This window comes from Capricornis sumatraensis, chromosome 2, assembly GCF_032405125.1.
Source record: "Capricornis sumatraensis isolate serow.1 chromosome 2, serow.2, whole genome shotgun sequence".
Lineage (NCBI taxonomy): Eukaryota > Metazoa > Chordata > Mammalia > Artiodactyla > Bovidae > Capricornis > Capricornis sumatraensis.
Window position 1 is genome coordinate 140,030,767 of NC_091070.1, and position 22,588 is coordinate 140,053,354.

The 22,588-nt window shown below is 37.4% G+C and overlaps 1 pseudogene; it reads right to left on the bottom strand.

Annotated features, from left to right (window-relative positions):
- Nucleotides 1-10,268: 10,268 nt before the first annotated feature.
- LOC138069478 (renin receptor pseudogene) overlaps nt 10,269-22,588 on the bottom strand; it is a 51,077-nt pseudogene continuing 38,757 nt past the window's right edge.

Consider the following 22,588-nt stretch of genomic DNA (forward strand, 5'->3'; position numbering starts at 1 on the left):
GGGGTCACAAAGAGTTGGACACAGCTGAGTGACTGAACTGAACTGAACTGAGAAAATTGTTGAGGATTATACTGCCCCCATTACCTCTGCAGGATATTTGTCCTTATATTTGCAAAATATCACATATACTCAGTGGCAGCCCACCAACACTGCTTCTGAGTGAAGAACTACTTTACTATAATGAAAGAAAAAAGGACAAATAATTGGTTTTATATATTAATATTTCATGGCCCTGATATTGGCAGACTATATTAAAATCTTTTAATATCTCTTAAATATGATTCAGAATGCTTGGTGTGATCTATATAAACCTACCTTATCTGGCTTTTGCCTTCTTTTTTACTTTTAGTTGTTTTTTTTTTTTTTCAATTTTTATTGGAGTGCAGTTGATTTATAATGTTGTATTAGTTTCAGGTTACATCAAACTGAATCAGTCAGTTATACATATGACTACAGTTATAGCCATTCTTTTATAGGTTCTTTTCCCATATAGGGTATTGCAGAGTATTGAATAAAGTTCCCTGCATTATACAATAGGTCATTATTAGTTATTTATTTTATATATATTAGTGTGTCTATGTCAATCCAAATCTCCCAGTTTTTCCCTCTCCACCTCTTTCCCCTTGGTAACCATATTTGTTTTCTACATCTCTGATTCCATTTCTGTTTTGTAAATAAGTTCTTTGTAAATAGGTTCATTTTTTACTATTGTTTTTAGATTCCACATAAAAGCGATATCATATGACGATTGTCTTTCTCTGTCTGACTTCACTAAATATGACAATCTCTAGGCCTATTTATGTTGTTGCAGATAGCATTGTTTTATTATTTTTCATGGTTTCTGTCTTTCTCAAAGCCTAACCTCCAAATTCTCTTTCCTCAAGTCACAGTCATCCATCCAAACAGAATTTTTTTACGCTTTTCCTGGTATCTACCTCATCCAACATCAAAACGCTTGTATGAGATGTTCCTGAGCCTGTAATTCTCTCTACTTCTCTGTCATTCCTTAAACTCAAATTTAATCATTATTTAGATGTCAGATGAAATGATATTATCACAAAGAAACCTCCCCTTACTTCATACACTACATTAGGGCTCTTTTTCCTCTCTATACTTTTCCTCTTATCACAATATAAATAGTTGTTTAATAACTATTTCTTGTGTGTCTCCCTTTGGAATTCAGCCTGCAAGTCATAGATCATTTTTTATGTATCTATTTCTAAATTCATATCATTTAACAATATATTTATACATAATAGGTACTCAAAATATTTGTTGAATAAATGAACAAATAAGTAATTTATTTCATTGTAAGTTAATTTTTCATAACTGTAGTCTTATAGTGAATGAAAAAGAGGAAGGATGTTCTTCCTGTCACTTCCTCATTCTTTCATGATATCATGGTGATGAGTTACATGGAGAGGACCTTTATTCTAACATATCCTACTAGTATACAGACTTATATCTGCGCCCCATGTCACTTCATCTAACACTAATTGATACAGTAGTCTGCCCATGGAGAGTACCCTAAGCACTTCAAAAATATTGCATGTTCTGTTTTCTGTCTACATCATCAAATTATTTATGGCCTCTTTGATTTTTATGAGAACATTTTAAAATTATGTGCAAGTAGGACATTTGTACTTTGGCCACCTCATGCAAAGAGTTGACTCATTGGAAAATACTCTGATGCTGGGAGGGATTGGGGGCAGGAGGAGAAGGGGACAACAGAGAATGAGATGGTTGGATGGCATCACCGACTTAATGGACATGGGTTTGAGTAAATCCCAGGTGTTGGTGATGGACAGGGAGGCCTGCAATGCTGCGATTCATGGAGTTGCAAAGAGTTGGACACGACTGAGTGACTGAACTGAACTGAGGACATTTGTAATAAGCAAATTATATGCTAGTAATGTGTTCCTGTCTACTTAAAAAAAAATTAGTTGCACATCCAAACCTATTGTTCAGATTATGATGATACACTCGTCAAAACACAGTACAGTTATGAATAGGAGGTTGATTTCATTTTTTAATTTTAATGGAGATTGGATATTTGAATTCTGTAGACATGTGTCTGAGTTTAATAACCATCAAATGCATGTTCAGATTGAATGAGTGCGTCAATTATTTCTCCAAAAGTAGTTTTTAAGAGAATTTTAAATACATAAGAATAGTAATAGAGCAACTCATGAATACTATATGTTTCCAAAATTAATCACAAGTCAACTTTATTATTTATATTCGTGGGATCTTATTGTATTATTTGGAGATATTGATTGAGTTACAAAGGAATGGAATGCTAATACCTTTTGGAAGGGGTAAAACAACTAAAGGACATTAATAAGCTAGGTAGAAATTAGCCCAGTAATCTTATTAGCTATTTATTTTGAATTTGAACTTCCATTTTTCTGAAAGAGATTATTTTCTAAACTGTAGATTTAAAAGTTTGTGAACAAAATCTTAAAGTACTAAAATAAACAAAATTTTGTATTTTGTAATTTTAGAGTAGTAAAATAATGTTTTTTTTAAAAATTCTTTTATCTGCAGTATAAGTTCTTTATTACATGATGTTGGTATAGTTCCAGATTATTTGGGATATTTCAAATACTTTAAAGATGGTATAAAAATGTTAAACTAAAACATGTTTGCCTTCACAGACTCCCCACTAACACCATGTCACTTTACCACTGCATTTAGATGCCACCAGTTTTCCTTGTGGCTCAGATGGTAAAGAATATGCCTACAATGCAGGAGACCCAGATTTAATTTTTAGGTTAGGAAGATTCCCTGGAGAAGGTAATGGCAACCCACTGCAGCCTGGAGAATTTCATAGACAGAGGAGCCTGGCAGGAATAGTCTATGGGGTCCCGGAGAGTTGGACACAACTGATTGACTAAATCTTAATCTCTTACTGGGTGTATAGTGACTGAACAACAACAATTAGATGTATATAGGGAAGAGATGGAAGAAATGGAAAGGAGCAGGGCTAAATAATCATTATAATACAGCACTTTGCTGTTGTTTATTCACTAAGTCATGTCTGACTCTTTTGCAACCCTATGGACTATACCCCACCAAGCTCCTCTGTCCATGGGATTTCCTAGGCAAGAATATTGAAATGGGCTGTCATTTCCTTCTCCAGGGGATCTTCTTGACCCAGGGATAGAACCTACATCTCTGGCATTGGCAGACAGATTCTAATTTACTGTACCACCTGGGAAGCCCATAATATGGTACAGTCCAAGATTAAAGAAACATACAGTAAACACGTAGTATCTGAAAGGAGTTTGTACTTCAGGAGACATGCTAACTATATTTTGCTATTTTCTTGACGAGATCTACAGGAGTTTTTAAACCTATTCCATTAAGAAAGAACAAGAAATAGAATATTGCCTATAGAGCTAAGGAAAATGTTGGTGTTAAAAAAGAAGATATTTATGATTGATTATAAAAATATTTATTAAATGAGTTATGGTTTTAGAGAAGTTATTAAAAGGGAATTTTCCAGGAATAACTTTTAGCTAAGTAAACTAAAACATGAAAGTGATCATCAAACATGATATAGTATCAGTTCAGTTCAGTTCAGTTCAGTTCAGTTGCTCAGTCATGTCCGACTCTTTGTGAACCCATGAACCACAGTGGGCCAGGCCTCCCTGCCCATCACAACTTCCGGATCTCACCCAAACTCATGTCCATTGAGTTGGTGATGCTATTCAACCATCACATCCCCTGTTGTCCCCTTCTTCTCCTGCCCTGGTGTTCGAGTCCCTTGGACTGCAAGGAGATCCAATCAGTCCATCCAAATGGAAATCACTCCTGAATATTCATTGAAAGGACTGATGCTGAAGCTGAAACTCCAGTACTTGGAGATTGTCCACCTGATGTGAAGAAATAACTCATTTGAAAAGACCCTGATGCTAGGAAAGCTTAAAGGTGGGAGGAGAAGGGGATGACAGAGGATTAGATGGTTGGATGGCATCACCAACTCGATGGACATGAGTTTGAGCAAGCTCCAGGAGTTCATGCTGGACAGGAAGACCTGACTTGCTGTAGTCCACTGGGTCACAATGAGTTGGACATGACTAAACTGAACTGATAGTTCAGATGAAAGATTTTCTGAGTATTCTAACATTGGATTATTCGAGAAAATGGAGAAGATTCTAAACTTATTCATAAGGAGGGGCTCAATGGAGTTTAGTCTGATTTGGAGGCCATAGTTATTTGCATAGGGAGTGATGAAAGAAGTAATTCTGAATAAATCCAAGATGCAAGTGACCAAATAGAGATAAATAGAGATATTTTGGTAAACAGAGATATTTTGACCAAATGTAGAATAAAGTAGTGAATATTTTGACTGGTTGGTGGTTTTGTTTATTTGGGGGCTAGAAGAGGAGGGCAATGGGGAAATAGACATGATAAATTTAGAGATGGATATGAATTTTAATGAATTTTGTAAAGATAAATACTTTCCCCAAATATATGGTAATTTGATAAAACATTCAGCTTTTATTTATTTATTCATTTCTACAATTGAATCTTTTTCTTTATCCTTGTTTTTGAAGTGTCTCCCAGGTGAGAGGGCAAAGATTCATGGTTCATGTATAATTTACTTTCAGAAGTTGTAAGGAAGAACTAGCACTTATAAGACAGTATTCTTAAAACTCACAAAGGAGCTACAGATGTATGTGTCTTAAGGAATACTCAGAAAATTAAAGTTTTATTCTTTGGTGCCATCATTTGGCAGTCCTGCCAGGAGGACACAACTATGGTTTTTCTCCTTCAAATCAGTCTTGTTTTAAAAAGACTAAAATACAAGCACAAGTAAGGAGGACTAGATAACTGTAACTAGCTATTTTTGAAAAAGATTACTATAGCAAAATTTCTTCTAATATTAATTTAAGTATAATTGAGAGAGCATTCTTGTATTGTACCATCCATCATAGGCACTGAATTTTGAAAAAAATAAATAATTAAAAACACATTTATTATCTTATCTAACTTCTTGTTCCACTGTGTTCATCTAGGAGAGTTGCTAAAAGGGCAAAGAATTTGTTTTTCAAATTCAAACACATTTTATGGTAGCAAAAAAACAAATGCACATTATAATGGAAGTCTTTACAAGTATTTTCTTTAATAATCTAAGATCAGTTCATTGAAAAATTAAAACACATTGGTAACTGTGTGTCTTACTAGAAGGAGAGCAAACATTTGCTAATCTCCTTTCATTTTGGTACACATTCTAAATTTTTCCACATTATCTTATTTAGTTATCACAGTGACTACTTAAGATAGAAATTATTGTTTCAGTCATTCAAATGAGGAAACAAATTTTCACAGATTTTATACGCTGTAGGTCCCTCAGCTAGTAAGTAGTAGGTAGAGTTTGAACTTGGATGATACTTAATTCTATCTCATGTATAATACACAAATAGAAAATGAAAAAAAAAAAAGAATTTGAAAGGTAATTCCACAAGCAAATATTTTAAAATTTTGCCTCTGTACTTATAAATATGTCATCATTTCTCCTGTAATCTTTCAAGGCTTCATTCTTTATCTCTTATCCTGATTTGATCCAGGATCAAATCCTGTTTATTCCAGGATTTTGTTCAAACATTTTTTTCTCTTCTCTCCTACACATGCAGTCCCTCCTTCTTCACTGGATTCTGTGTTAACAGCTGGAGAATCTGTGTTAACAGCTGAAAAGCTTGTCAGTGTTTGAAGCTGACTTAAAACTAAAAATGTAACAAGTTTCTTGACCATAAACTTTTCTAACTATTTCCCTACCTCCTCCCCTTTTCAATCAGTTTCTCTACAATATGGTAAAGAAACTGCTGTCATTGTGGGACACCCAGTTTTGATCCCTGCCTCTGGAAGATCCCCTGGAGAAGGAAATGAAACCCAGTCCAGTATTTTTGCTTGGAGAATCCCAAGGACAGAGGTGCCTGGCAGGCTACAGTCCATGGGGTCCCAGGGTCAGATCTGACTGAGTGACCAACAGTTTCAGTTTCTCTACAATATAAATGACCATCTCTGTGTTCACTTTCTCACTTTCATTATACCCTAAACATTTAAGAATTTAGTTTTCACTTGAAGAATTCAAATAAAACTAGTTTCCTTGTTGGTATAAAATATGCACTGAATTTTTCAGTTTTATTCTAACTTAACCAGTATAAAGCACTTGACCCCATTGACTAATTATTTCTTGAATTTTCTCTTTAACTTATCTCCTATGGATATTCTACCTTAATTATTTCTCCTCTCTTTGATTGTTTGTTTTTGGCCTCCCTTTGTCATGTTGGATCTCAGTTTCCTAACCAGGGATCAACCCAGATTCTCTGCAGTGGAAGTGTGGTGTCTTAACCACTTGACAGCTGCTAAGTTGCTTCAGTCGTGTCCGACTCTGTGCAACCACGTAGACAGCAGCCCACCAGGCTCCACCATCCCTGAGATTCTCCAAGCAAGAACACTGGAGTGGTTTGCCATTTCCTTCTCCAATGTATGAAAGTGAAAAGTGAAAGTGAAGTAACTGAGTCGTGTCCAACTCTCAGCAACATCATCGACTGCAGCCTTCCAGGCTCCTCCGTCCATGGGATTTCCAGGCAAGAGTACTGGAGTGGGGTGCCATTGCCTTCTCCGACTTGATAGCTAGGGAAGTTCAACTCTGATTGACATGCATTAAATATTTTATTCTTCAGGCCATGTATATGTGTTGACATATTTGTTTTTCTTACTGACTTCACTCTGTATAACAGGATATTGTTTCTTCACTTCACTAGAACTGACTCAAATTCATTCCTTTTTACGGTTGAGTAATATCCAGATGTTCAAGCTGGTTTTAGAAAAGGCAGAGTAACCAGATGGCCAACATCCACTGGATCATGGAAAAAGCAAGAGAATTCCAGAAAAACATCTATTTCTGCTTCATTGACTATGCCAAAGCCTTTGACTGTGTGGATCACAATAAACTGTGGAAAATTCTTCAAGAGATGGGAATAACAGACCACCTGACCTGCCTCTTGATAAACCTGTATGGAGGTCAGGAAGTAACAGTTAGAACTGGACATGAAACAACAGACTGATTCCAAATAGGAAAAGGAGTACGTCAAGGCTGTATATTGTCACCCTGCTTATTTAACTTATATGCAGAGTACCTCATGAGAAATGCTGGACTGGAAGAAGCACTGGCTGGAATCAGGATTGCTGGGAGAAATATCAATACCCTCAGATATGCAGATGACACCACCCTTATGGCAGAAAGTGAAGAGGAACTAAAAAGCCTCTTGATGAAAGTGAAAGAGGAGAGTGAACAAGTTGGCTTAAAGCTCAACATTCAGAAAACAAAGATCATGGCATCTGGACCTATCACTTCATGGGAAATAGATGGGGAAACAGCGGAAACACTGTCAGATTTTATTTTGGGGGGCTCCAAAATCACTGCAGATGGTGATTGCAGCTATGAAATTAAAAGACGTTTACTCCTTGGAAGGAAAGTTATGACCAAACTAGATAGCATATTGAAAAGCAGAGACATTACTTTGCCAACAAAGGTCCGTCTAGTCAAGGCTATGGTTTTTCCTGTGGTCATGTATGGATGTGAAAGTTGGACTGTGAAGAAAGCTGAGCACCAAAGAATTGATGCTTTTGAACTGTGGTGTTGGAGAAGACTCTTGAGAGTCCCTTGGACTGCAAGGAGATCCAACCAGTCCATTCTAAAGGAGATCAGTCCTGGGTGTTCTTTGGAAGGCATGATGCTAAAGCTGAAACTCCAGTACTTTGGCCACTTCATGCGAAGAGTTGACTCATTGGAAAAGACTCTGATGCTGGGAGGGATTGGGGGCAGGAGGAGAAGAGGACAACAGAGGATGAGATGGCTGAATGGCATCACCGACTTGATGGACATGAGTTTGGGTGAACTCTGGGAGCTAGTGATGGACAGAGAGGTCTGGCATGCTGCAGTTCATGGGGTCACAAAGAGTTGGACAGGACTGAATGACTGAACTGAACTGAATATTCTATTATATAAATATACCACAATTCTTTATCCATTCATCTGTGATGGACATCTAGGTTGCTTTTGTCTCATAGCTAGTGTAAATAGTGTTGCAATGAACATTGGGGTACATGTGTCTATTTTTTAAAAATTTTAATTGGAGGTTAATTACTTTAAATTATGGTTTTCTCAGTGTATATGCCCAATAGTGGTATTGCTGGGTCATATGGTAGTTTTACTCATAGTTTTTTTTTTTTTTTTAAAGGAATCTCTATTCCATTCTCTATAGTGGCTGTATCAATTTACATTCTTACTAACAGTGCAAGAGTTGTTCGTAGATTTTTTATGATGGCTGTTCTGACTGCATGAGGTGATACTTCACTGTAGTATTCGCATTTCCCTAATAATGATTGATGTTGAGCATCTTTTCATGTGTTTCTTCACACCATATTTTAAGACAGAATGCTCATAATTCTTATTATAATTTTAAGCTTTAATAACTTCATTATTATAAGTAATATGAATTGAAAACTATTTGAGAGTTTAATTATTTAAATTTCTTTTACATTGAATTTATTGAATTTTAAGTAATAAAATTTTAGGTTTTCTTTTTAACTGCTTTGAAGAGGTCAGATATTCACTGAAAGAAAAAATATATAATTACAGATTTATCATTTGAGATACAGGATATAGGATGCTTGGGGCTGGTGCACGGGGATGATCCAGAGAGATGATATGGGGTGGAATGTGGGACGGGGGTTCAAGATTGGGAACTCATGTACACCCATGGCAGATTCATGTCAATGTACAGCAAAACCAATACAGTATTGTAAAGTAAAATAAAGTAAAAATAAAAATTGAAAAAAATAATTGTTTCACACTCTGTGGTTAAAGATGGAAATGCTGACCAAATAGCTTTATGTGAGTTCCATTCTCATTTACCTATTAGACTCCTTGAAATTCTTCTGTTAGCAGTTATCCAGGCATATAAAAATCAACATGCCCATATCTTTCTTGATTCTTTCTCATATCAATTCTCCTCAAATATGTTTCCCTTATTTCAAAGGATAGAATCTATTTATCTAAGCTAGAGATCTTTTTCTCCTTCAAGTCTTAATATGCAATAAGCCACAAATTCTAACTACTCTTCTCTTTACACAATTGTATATATCCCCTCCTTTGCTGTCAGTAATACTGATGATGTAATTCAGAGACTCATAATAGATTGTCAGTATAATTCAGTAGGCTTTAAACTAGTCTTCCTATATTTTCTAACTTCTGAAATGTCATATTTTAAATGTGGACAGCACAGTATTAAATATGAATATAAACATATGCACAAACACACAATTTATAGATTTTCAAGTTCAGGTAAAGCCCAGTTGGTCAGAACAGACCAGTGTTCCAGCAAAACACTCTTGTACAAGAATGGTAGATTAAAAAAAAATCATTATTAACTTTATTTGTCATTCTTCATAGACATTTGTCCATTTTTATATTAAAAGTAGGGAGTATCTACTTACAGTTAACTTTCTATAGAACAATTTTGTACCATAAACCCTTTTTACACAAGGGAAAAAATGACTGAAATCATGCCCCAAGATGTCCCCCAAATGTTTTTGTGTATATGATTACAAGTGTCTATAACTCTACAAAGCTAATTCCTTCTTATATCAATGTAGTGTGTTCAATATCCACACTTGACCATTCAGATCACCAAACTTTCAGAAGAGATTAAAATAATAGCTATCATCTGTCAATCAGATGCAATTCCAAATCTGAGTGACTATGTAAGCACATTCATAGTTAATAGCTTCTTGAAGTTAAAAACCTTTTCCTGTTTCAGAGGTGTTTACATTAAGACATTTAGAAATGGTTCATAGTACATAACAGTCCAAATATCACTTTTAACCTGTCCTGTGTAAGGAAGTTAAACATTTCAAATTCAGTGCATTTTGCCAACATGAGTAACACAAACTATTCTAAATGTTACTTATTACAGTGCATATTTCCAAACAGTAAATGGAATAAAACTATATTAAATGGTTATATCATCATATTTGAGCATATTATGGAATCTATATCACAAAAGTCACCTCACAGCAATACTATATAATTCACTCTAAAAGAACAGGCACACACAAAAGACAACAAAATTTGATTTTTTAAAATAAATTTAAAGTGTACTATCTAGTTTAAACTACACTAAAAGATTTATTTTAGTGAAACAGCCAATTCCAAACCCTCTTTTTTTCCCCAAGTTTGGCATAAGGAAAGTTCAATCCATTCAAATCTTCTGGTTTGTCATCCTATAAATGATTCTGTCATTCCCAGGATTAATGTTCCAAATATTGTAACAGGTGACAATCAGAGTCAAGGCCAAGCTGATCATCATTCAAAGTACCAGGCTAAAAACCACTGGATATTCAAAATTATATTTATAGGCAAGGTTGTAGGGAGTTGAGAGGTCCTTCACTTGTTTTGTCTCAAGGATAGTCTTTGTCTTCCTCATAAGGGATGTGTCGAATGATCGGACAGTCACTAACTCTACCACTACATTCCCACCATAGAGATTGTACATGTCATCTGCACACTTTTGCAGAGCATCAGCAAGGATCTTAGAGGCATCTCTAAATTCTTCACAGTCTTCCCCATAATTTTTACCAACTTCTTCCAGACCTGGTAGCTCCAGTGAGTATAAATCAGGAGAATGATCCTTGGCTAGATGCTTATGTCGGGACAACAAACTTGAAATATCATGCAGCACTTGCAGTTCAGAAAGAAAAAGGAGATCAACTTCATTGTTCCTACTCAGAGAATTGAGGGGAAGTGAAGTGAGAGCAGAGGTTTCTTGAAACAGTCGATTGTGGAGCTTTCTGAGCATTACTGAGAAATCTTTGAAAATTGAGTTTGCTTTCCCTACCATGTACACTCTTTCCTCACTGGGAGCCAACTGAAAAAACCACCGGAGTTTATTCAAAAATAAAGAGTGAATGGAATTTGCCATGCTGTCAAGACTAATAGGAATTGCATTCTCCAAAGTGTACAAAATGACACTTCCTGGGGGTAGAGCAAGCTTGTCCACTCCTTTCATCATCACCATAACAGTAGCCTGAGGATGGTGGCATAGGTTACCTATTGCGAGGCCCGGCCAAGAAAAGTCTTCTTTCACAGAGAAGCCCATGGACAATGCAGCCATGTTTGGGATTCGCTCTCTTGGAATAGGGAAATTTCCATTCTGGAAAACAACAGATACTGGTGATCTTAATATACTAAATATGTTCCCTAAGACTCCTGATACAGGTAAGCATAATAGTGCTGGCTGAGAACTCTCTGTTTCCTGATGACTTTTACTCCACCCTTCAGGGCCAGGCTCGCAGGGTCACTCTCAGGATCCAGTGAGACACCGATGGGCTGGGTTTAGAAGAGAGGTGGATCAGTTCCTTGTGCTGCCCTAATACTGTACAGTCCAAACAGCAGGGAAGATACATGAGGCAGGACCCAGATGTCAATGATGGGAGCCTCACAAACTTGTGGTTGAAGTCAAGGGCAGTCACAGCCAGATGGCAGGGTCACAAGGAGGTACATCACCAAAGTTTATGGAGCCAGACACAGCAAGATCATATAAACATAAGGGTCTGTATAGAAATGACAGTCATCAAGTTCCATTTGCTGCTTACGTCTGGAGTAGAGACAGCAGATGCCCTCAGGAAGCTGCCGTCGATATTGGAAACACTTTATTTCACTCCGTGCAGGAAACACAAAACAGACACAACTCCCTGTGCCCTCCAAGAGCCACTGTGTGTATTTGTTGAATGAATGAACTCAGTTCAGTTCAGTCGCTCAGTCGTGTCCCACTCTTTGCAACCCCATGAATCGCAGCACGCCAAGCCTCCCTGTCCATCACCAACTCCCGGAGTTCACTCAGACTCACATCCATTGAGTCAGTGATGGCATCCAGCCATCTCATCCTCTGTCGTCCCCTTCTCCTCCTGCCCACAATCCCTCCCAGCATCAGAGTCTTTTCCAATGAGTCAACTCTTTTCTGGAGTTTCAGCTTTAGCATCATTCCTTCCAAAGAAATCCCAGGGTTGATCTCCTTCAGAATGGACTGGTTGGATCTCCTTGCCATCCAAGGGACTCTCAACAGTTTTCTCCAACACCACAGGGCAAAAGGATCAATTCTTCTGTGCTCAGCCTTCTTCACAGTCCAACTCTCACATCCATACATGACTACTGGAAAAACCATAGCCTTCACTAGACGGACCTTAGTCGGCAAAGTAATGTCTCCGCTTATCTAGATTGGTCATAACTTTTCTTCCAAGGAGTAAGCGTCTTTTAATTTCATGGCTGCAATCACCATCTGCAATGATTTTGGAGCCCCCCAAAATAAAGTCTGACACTGTTTCCACTGTTTCCCCATCTATTTGCCATGAAGTGATGGGACTGGATGCCATGATCTTCGTTTTCTGAATGTTGAACTTTAAGCCAACTTTTTCACTCTCCACTTTCACTTTCATCAAAAGGCTTTTTAGTTCCTCTTCACTTTCTGCCATAAGGGTGGTGTCATCTGCATATCTGAGGTTATTGATATTGGGTGACTGAAAAGTCTGCTGAATACGTGTGTCTTGGCTCCCCACTCTCCTCCCAACTAGGGGATTTGGGGAGCAAGTGGCAGTGAAATCAAATTCTGAAAGAGCATCTGCTCCTAAGAAAACACAAGCAGGGAGGTCAGGACTGGCATGAAGGTAAGGGAGTCAGGTTTTGTCCCCATACTGCCCAAGATACCCTAATGCAGGAGGCCCCTTTTCATTGCTTTTCCAGTGAACTGCCAAGATGGTGACAATTTATCTCTGCTTTATCTGAGGGAGGCTCATGCCACAGCTCAGCATGTCCACAAATGTCAACCAGCCTGGTCCCTCTCCTGGCTACTCTTGGAATCACCTGGGGAGCTTTAAAAGCTGCTGATGCCTCTAGAATAGTAGATTATCTAAAAAATACATTTTTATGAAGGTGAGTTACATTGATCAAGTGTTCATTGTTCTCTGAAAGTCTTTTTCTTTACCTTTTTAAAAAATATATATTTATTTATTTTAATTGGAGGTTAATTATTTTGCAATATTGTATTGGGTTTGCCATACATCAACATGAATCTGCCACAAGTATACACGTGTTCCCCAACCTGAACCCCCCTGTGCTAATAACACTTATTTTACTTGGAATGTGAACCTTACTCTCTTCAGTGGAGTATACATTTCTTTAGGGAGGGCCCATTTTATATTTATTTTCTTATTCCTACAATCTTTTTTTTCCTACAATCTTATATAAAGTTTGTTACATAGTTATTTAACTGTTCAAAAATGAATGGGAGGATAAGTAAATGAATATAGACATTAATAATGGGAACAAATAAATGACTATCAAAATATGTTTAGGAAATACTTTTTAATACCAGTGCAGCCCCCAAAAGGTAGTTTACATGGTACTTTTCATTGATTTCTATATGGCACATTCTGTCAATACCATAATCATAAGTTGCTTTTGGTACTTTGTTGATTCATTAAGTAAAATATTTTTATTCCCAGTGGATTTTTAAAAAAGCATAAAAGTGTTAACTGAGATAGGAAACGTGTATTGTAGCTCTGTTGGTAAACAATCTGCCTGCAAGGCAGGAGACTTGGGTTTGATTCCTGGGTTGGGAAGATCCCCTGGAGAAGGAAATGGCAACCCACTCCAGTATTCTTGCCTGGAGAATCCCATGAACAGAGGAGCCTGGCAGGCTACAGTCCATAGGGTTGCAAAGAGTCAGATACTACTTATCGACTAAACCACCACCACCACTTCTTATGTTAAGAAGCATGGGGCACTTTCAATATTAAGTAAAATATAAAAGAGCATAAAAGTGTTAACTAAGATAGAAGATGTGAATTTCTCATTAAGAAGCATTGGGCACTTTCAATATTTAAGTAAACACTTTTACAAAGTTAGAGTTAAATCGTTTGAGAAAGAATTTGGAACTTAATATGATGTACATGGACGGGGATTCCCTGGTAGCTTAGCTAGTAAAGAATCCCCCTGCAATGCAGGAGACCCAGGTTTGATTCCTGGGTCAGGGAGATCTGCTGGAGAAGGGATAGGCTACCCACTCCAGTATTCTTGGGCTTCCCTGGTGGTCAGCTGGTAAAGAATCCACCTGTAATGCAGGATACCTGGATTGGATCTCTGGATTGGGAAGATCCCAGGAAAAGGGAACTGGCTACCCACTCCAGTATTCTGGCCTGGAGAATTCTGTGGACTGTATAGCCCATGAGGTAGCAAAGAGCCTGACACAACTGAGAAACTTTCACTTTTCATGATGTACATGGTCCATAGAATCTACTTTGATGCTGTTCTGATTAGAATGCCTTGCTGTGGTCCTGTTGCTGGGTGGTAGCTTGATTGGTTGCTATGTGATAGACTTTGGTTGCTGTGTGATAGACTTTGTAATGCTCAACTCTGTCAGTCAGCCATACAACTGGAGCTAAAGATAAATTCAGGGCTCTGTTTAGCTCTGTGACCTTCACTGGTAATGAATCCTGTAGCCTCATTAGTTGTAATTTAAAGCTTTTTAAAATTAATTGCCTTTTCTTTAATGAAGTTTTTGCTTGCTTGGAAATCAGAACAATGCTAAATACTTCAACAAACTTAACAAAAATTTATTACAGGCTAGTTGTGACCTTGAAGAGGCTTTTTTTCCAATTATAATGGCATGTATTATATAGAATGCATAGGAAGGACTTTATTTTAATTATTATAATCCTTCTTTATGAGTTAAAAACTTATTATATTGCAATCTTGTGTACTTCACTATGATACATTAAAATCTCTTCTAAAATCACTTATGCTCATATTCAGGATTTTACATTTTCATTTGTTTAGCTTATTTGGCCATGTGATTGTCATATTTTTCCAGGCACAGAAGCAACCACTCTGACACTAATGTTTTTTAAACTACATTACATTATACATATGCCTAACAGAAGTATGAATCAATGCCAGCATTGCAAAGGAAAAAAATTCATGAAATGTAGTGTTACATAGAAGAATAATTTACTCTGGAGGAAACCAGGGTTTTAATTTCCATAGTCTGAACTTCTATTTTTACCTGTGCACAAAAACAAGTTGAAATATTTATTCATTGGATCAATTGCATAGTGTGTGTATATAGATAAAGATAGTCATAATTTTTTCAGCCAGAGTTTGTGTCTTTGGGTATGGGCTATTCTATGGCTGCTAGATTATTATGTTTCATAATTATGTTGGGACATATTTTTTCTCTTTAACTGCAGAAGGCATTCACTTTCATTATTCAGAGTGCATATACCTGGGTTGTTTTTATGAGAGTAAGGTGAATTTTCAATGCATCATTCATAAACCAGAGTTACCAAGATATCATTCCTTTAGAGCTACGAAATGAGATAAACTTTAGGATGAATTTAAAAGTTCAGTGTATGAAAAAGTCTCTGTATCTCACTGGGTCGTTATAATAATTAAATGAGAAGATGTCTCTGAAGCAATTAAGACAAAACTAACTCAGATAACCAGTGTATTAGGAAGTTCAATAAAAATAAGTTATTTGTATAGTGAAATAATGTTGATAAAATATGTCCCACTTCTTAACCAAAAATATGTTTTATAAAAATATTCCATTAAGTCTGGATTAATTTGGTACTTCCTTGGTGGTACAGTGGATAAGGAGCCACCTGCCAATGTAGGGGACACAAGTTCAGTCCCTGGGCCAGGAAGATTCCACATGCCACAGGGCAACTAAGCCCATGTGCCACAACTCCTGAGTCTGTGCTCTAGAGCCCATGCCCTGCCACAAGATAGTAACACCCACTCACTACAACTAGAGAAAGCCTGCACACAGCAACAAAGACCCAACACAGCCAAAAATGAAATCTAGAGGAATTTGAAAGTCAAAATAAAAGCATACAATTAACTGGACATTAATATACAGATAAATTATCTAGTTAGATTTTTTCCCCCATATTGGCTCAACATATCCCAAGTTATTTATGAACTCATTTATTTTCCTTTAAATGGCTTGCCATTGAAAATATTTCTATATATCCATTTGCTGAAAAAATTTTATCAAATACCATCACTTTCTATTTCAGTCCCAATATTAAAAATTAGCACTTAAAAAAGGAAAGAAAACTACTGAACTTTCAGGGTATTTAAGCTACAGAGAATTTCAGGAATATTCAACCTTTCCTTCCCATTTTAGTATGAGGAAATTGAGGTAGAGTGGCATAGGTGGTGTATGTAATGTCTCTTGCTTATTCAAATTTTAGTATACTCTAATCAGTGCTATAAATAGATATGGACATTTTCAGAAGCAGACACTCTTTTTTCTATAGGTAGGAAGAAGGGAAAGAAGTGAGGGAAAAGAAAAATGAGAGAAAAACAAATGGAATTACAAAGCCAATCACATAAGGCAAGGAGAGGAAGGAGCTATGTGTGTTATGGTCCCCAAATACATTTACCTAGGAAGCTCAGAATATCACAACATTCAGACTTAAATGTGCATTTTAAAGCAGACTATGAGTTTTAAAAAGTTACAAATTGCCGGGGTCCAGCCCTGGTGGGTCCAGCCCTGGTGTATCCAGGGAATTCAAAGTGGGGACGGACGGCATAGGTGAGGAGAACTTATTTGTTAATATAAGATTAGATTAGGAAGAAATAGTGTAGTAGGAAAACTAAGTGGAGAAAGAGGGCTGAATAACTTGGATTACGTGGAAGACCAATAAAATTCCAGACAAGGAATTTGCACCATCTATGTTGGGCCACCGTTGCTCGCTTGAATATCTAAGGGTGCCTCGCCTTAGGCTCCCTTTCACGCGGGTCTTATCAGCTAGGGCAAGTAAGTATACTTGGTGAGCCTCCGCGCCCCAGATGGGAATTCAGCCTGCAATTAAAGTAAAGAGGAGAGGGAGGGAAAGGGAGAAAAGGAGAGAGAGAGAGAGACATGGGGGGAGCCAGATTCCCAAGAAACTAGGCCGAGAGACTAGTCCAAGAAACTGGTCCATCCTTTATTGCTCAGAAGGCTTTTTATACTTTTGATAAAACATGGAGATCAATGCGTAACACAAAGTTATGCAGCATTAGCAGCCCAGACTCTTATCAAAACCAGGCTTTTCTCTCTGCATACTTAATTGTATACACAAGTCTTAGGTAATTTACATCATCTTTCGGCCAAAAGGGCCAATTAACATTTTACAGCCTTTTTTCTGATAAGGGTTTGTCAACCAGAAGACTTATTTGTGTTGATCTTCCCAAAGTCTGGTGCCATTCTCAGAAAGCACTAAATAAAGTTACATTCTTACATAGCAAGGACACAAGAGGAGTGCAGTGGTATATAACAAAGAGAAAAGTAATTAACTCAAAAGTCTAGTGTTGCTAACATCAAAACTACTATATATGTTTTTCCATATCCCATTTACATTGATTAACATCCTCCCAGGTGCCTAAAAGATAAAGAATATGGAGGCCTGGCGGCAATCATTAAGTCAACAGTGAAAACCCATCACCAATATGATTTTTAGCTCTTTAGAAAAGGCTTTAAGATGCTTTTAAGCTTTGTGGCTCTCGCGGTTGGGGGCCTGTAAGCAATTCACAAGCTGTAAGAGGTCCAGGGAACCTGTTAGGCAAGCTAGAGAGCTGTCAGAGGGGGTTTAACTGAAACATTCCTTTCAAATGCAGAAGACTAAAGCCCTGAGTTGACTTTTTTCCAGAGAGTATCAGAAGAGTGGAAAAGCAGAGTACAAAAGCCGGCAGATTTTTTTGTTGTTGTTGGGGTACACGCTCAGGAAATTCTAGGGGGACCCCTGAAATCTGATCACGACCTTGCGTATGTCAGCTTCCTTCCTCAAGACCTTGTCACAGGCGGGATTCCTCACACTGGCTGCTGGCAACAAATAATACCATATTCTTGCATGTGATAGATGCCTAGCAAAAGCAAACCAGAAAGCAACCTTCTTCTGTTCTCTGTGTGAAAAAGACTTCTAGATAGTGGTGTTTGTTTGTTTCATTAGTCATAATCCATATCAGTATTTTATTGTTTATAACAATTGAGATGTTTTATTTTAATAATTGAGAGTGTATAAAATAAACTTCAGCAGAGCATAGGTGTTTACACACTCCATAAAACATTCAGTTCAGTCAGCAAACCCATGGACTGCAGCATGGCAGGCCTCCCTGTCCATCACCAACACCAGGAGTCTACTCAAACTCATGTCCATAAGTCAGTGTGGCCATCCAACCATCTCATCCTCTGTCTTCCCCTTCTCTTCCTGCCTTCAATCTTTCCCAGCATCAGAGGGTCTTTTCCAGTGAGTCAGTTCTTCACATCAGGTAGCCAAATTATTGGAGTTTCAGCTTCAGCATCAGTCCTTCCAATGAATATGCAGGACTGATTTACTTTAGGATGGACTGGTTGAATCTCTTTGCAGTCCAAGGGACTTTCAAGAGTCTTCTCCAACACCAGTTGAAAATCATCAGTTCTTTGGCACTCAGCTTTCTTTATGGTCCAACTCTCACATCCATACATGACAACTGGAAAAAAACCATAGTTTTGACTAGACAGACCTTTGTTGGCAAAAAAATGTCTTTGGTTTTTAATATGCTGTCTAGGTTTGTTATAGGTTTTTTCTCCTAGGACCAAACATCTTTTAATTTTGTGGCTGTAGTCACAATCTGCAGTAATTTTGGAGCCCCCCAAAATAAAGTCTGTCACTTTTTTCTATCCATTGTTTCCCCATCTATTTGCCATGAAATGATGGGACCAGATGCCATGGTCTTAGTTTTTTTAACGTTGAGTTTTAAGCTACCTTTTTCACACTCCTCTTTCACTTTCATCAAAAGACTCTTTAGTTATTCTTTGCTTTCTGCCATAAGGGTGGTGTCACTGCATATCTGAGGTTATTGATATTTCTCCCGGAAATCTTGATTCCAGCTTGTGCTTCATCCACCCCCACATTTTGTATGATGTACTCTGCATGTAAGTTAAATAAGCAGGGTGACAATATACAGCCTTGACATACTCCTTCCCAATTTGGAAGCAGTCTGTTGTTCCATGTTTGGTTCTAACTGTTGCTTCTTGACCTGCATACAGATTTTTCAGGAGGCAGATAATGTGGTATGGTATTCACATCTCTTGAAGAATTTTCCACAGTTTGTCATGATCCACACAGTCAAAGGCTTTGATGTAGTCAATAAAGCATAAATAGATTTTTTTTTTCTGGAAGTCTCTTGATTTTTGATGAGCCAACAGATGTTGGCAATTTGATCTCTGGTTCCTTTGTTTTTTCTAAATCCAGCTTGAACATCTGGAAGTTCATGGTTCATGTACCTTTGAAGCCTAACTTGGAGAATTTTTAGTATTACTTTGCTAGTGTGTGAAATGAGTGCAGTTGTGCAGTAGTTTGAACATTCTTCAGCATTAAAATGGTTAATTTTTTGATGATAGGGATTTTCCTCAACAAACGTAAAGCAATCAATGTGCCTTCAATTCTGTTAGCCATGTTGTACCTTTCAAAACAGCTTTGTTAGAATCATTACCAAGCTTTCTTGAATTTGAGTCCTGGCTTAGGCATGTGGAATTACTACATTCTCTCTTGTCATGTTTTGTGATGACTTTTTTCCTAAGCTCTTTTGGTGTATGCAAAGAGAATGTAGTTAGAGCAGTTGGCCAGAAATTCACAGATTTCCTTTGTGAAGGATGATGAGTTACTCATTTGTCCAATCTCCTCTTTTATTTTTTACTGAAGTTCAGTTGATTTACAGTATGATATTAATTTCACATGTATAGCAAAGTGACTTGGTGATATGTATAAATATGTATATATTCTTACTCATTTGAAAATTCTTTTTCATTAGAGTTTATTATAAGATATTGAATATAGTTCCTTCTCCTATACACTATATCTGGTCTTTTGTTTTATGTATGATAGAGGACATCTGTTAAACTGATACTGCCAATTTACTCCTTCCATCCTCTTCCCCTTGGTAACCAAAAATTTGTTTTCTGTCTGTGAGTCTTTCTTTTTTGTAAATAAGTTCATTTGTACTGTATTTTAGATTCCACATATAAGTGATATCATATATTATTTGTCTTTGTCTGACTTACTTCATTTAGTATGATAACTTCTAGGGCTGTCCATGTTGCTTCAAATGCCATTATTTCATTCTTCTTATGACTGAGTAGTATTCCATCATGTGTGTATGTATTAAATAATGTACTATATATACCACGTCTTTTGATTGACACTTAGATTTGCTTCCATGTCTTGGCTATTATAAATATTATTGCTGTGAGCACTGGGGTACATGTATCCCGTTTCAAATTGGGGCTTTCATATTTTTCAGATATATGCCTAGAAGTGGGATTAGTGGATTGTACAGCAATTCTATTTTTAGGTTTTAAGGACCCTTGATAGTATTTTCCAAAGTAGCAGCACTAATTTGCATTCCCACTAACAGTGTAGGAGGGTTTCCTTTTCTCCTCAGGTTCTCTACCATTTATTATTTACAGACTCTTTGATGGTGGCCATCTGACCACATTAGGTGATACCTCATTGTAGTTTTTATTTGCATTTGTCTAATAATTAGTGATGTTGATCATCTTATCTGTGCCTGTTCACTATCTGTATGTCTTTTGAAAAATGTCAATTTAGGTCTTCTGCTCTTTTTTTTTGGATTAGGTTTTTCCTTACCTGTTATTAAATTGTATGACCTGTTTGTGTATTTTTGAAATTAAAAGCCCTTTCAGTCACATCATTTGCAAATATTTTCTCCAGCTCATAAGTTTTTTCTTTTCAGTTTGTTTATAATGTTCTTTGGGCTTCCCTTGTGGCTCAGCTGGTAAAGAATCCACCTGTAATGTGGGAGAACTTAGTTTGATTCCTGGGTTGGGAAGATCCCCTGAAGAAGGGAAAGTCTACCCAATCTAGTATTCTGGCTGGGAGAATTCCATGGACTGTATAGTCCATGGGGTCCACAAAGAGTTGGGTACAAAGAGTTGGACTGAGCGGCTTTCACTTCACTTCATTTCATGACGTTCTTTGCCCTGCAAAAGTTGTTAAGTTTGGCTAGATCCCATTTATTTCTGTTTTTATGTCTGTTGTCTTGGTGACTGGCCTAAGAAAACAATGCTGCAAAGGTGTCATATCTTGTATTTAAGTCTTCAAGATCTAATACCCTCTTGACATGAGAGGTAACAATGGGTAAAGAGACCATTGAAATTTGCCAGGAATCTGAGTTAAGGATTATGTATTATAGGTAATCCCTGAAACTATGTATTTATAATGCATGGCTTCATAGTCACAGAAGCTACAGTAAGGAGTCCAAGTTCATATTTCTCACCACATGACAGGCCAATAAATCAAGGGACAAGTTGTTGGGGCAAGAAATAGTGACTTTATTCAGAAAGCCATAAGACCAAGAAGATGGTGAATTAGTGTCCTTAAGAACCATCTTTCTGTGATCTGGATACTAGTTTTTTTTTTGTTTTTTCTTCTTTTTATAGAACAAACAGGGAGGAAGTGAGGAGGAACTAAACTAAAAAGGTCAAAATTTTTGCACGTAATTCCTGGTTTTGGCCAGACTCTATATGGTTTGTGTTCATTTCTTCTATTCTGCAGCCATTCAAAGTTCAGTACAGTTCAGTCACTCAGTAGTGTCTGACTGTTTGTGACCCCATGAACCACAGAACGCCAGGCCTCCCTGTCCATCACCAACTCCTAGAGTCTCCCTAAATCCATGTCCATTGAGTTGGTGATGCCATCTAACCATCTCATCCTCTGTCATCCCCTTCTCCTCCTGCGCTCAATCTTTCTCAGCATCGACGTCTTTTCCAATGAGTCAGCTCTTCACAGCAGGTGGCCAAAGTATCGGAGGTTCAGCTTCAACATCAGTTGTTGCAATGAACACCCAGGACGGATCTCCTTTGGAATGGACTGGTTGGATCTCCTTGCAGTCCAAGGGACTCTCAAGAGTCTTCTCCAACACCATAGTTCAAAAGCATAAATTCTTCTGTGCTCAGCTTTCTTTATAGTCCAACACTCACATCCATACATGACTACTGGAAAAACCATATCCTTGACTAGATGGACCTTTGTTGGCAAAATAATGTCTCTGCTTTTTAATATGCTGTCTAGGTTGGTCATAACTTTCCTTCCAAGGAGTAAGTGTTTTTAATTTCATGGCTGCAACCACCATCTGTTGTGATTTTGGAGACCAAAATAATAAAGTCAGCCACTGTTCCTGCTTTTTCCTCATCTATTTGCCATGAAATGATGGGACTGGATGCCATGCTCTTAGTTTTCTGAATGTTGAGCTTTAAGCCAACTTTTTCACTTTCCTCCTTCACTTTCATCAAGAGGCTCTTTAGTTAGGCTGGATCAAAATGTTTCTTGTTAGCTGAAGAAAGGTGTTGTTTAGGCATGGAAAGCAGGGTCCCTGGAGATGGACCACTGTGTATTCTTTAAACTATATTCAATGTTCCTCTGGGCTAGTGACTCAGTTCAGTTCAGTACAGTTCAGTCGCTCAGTTGTGTC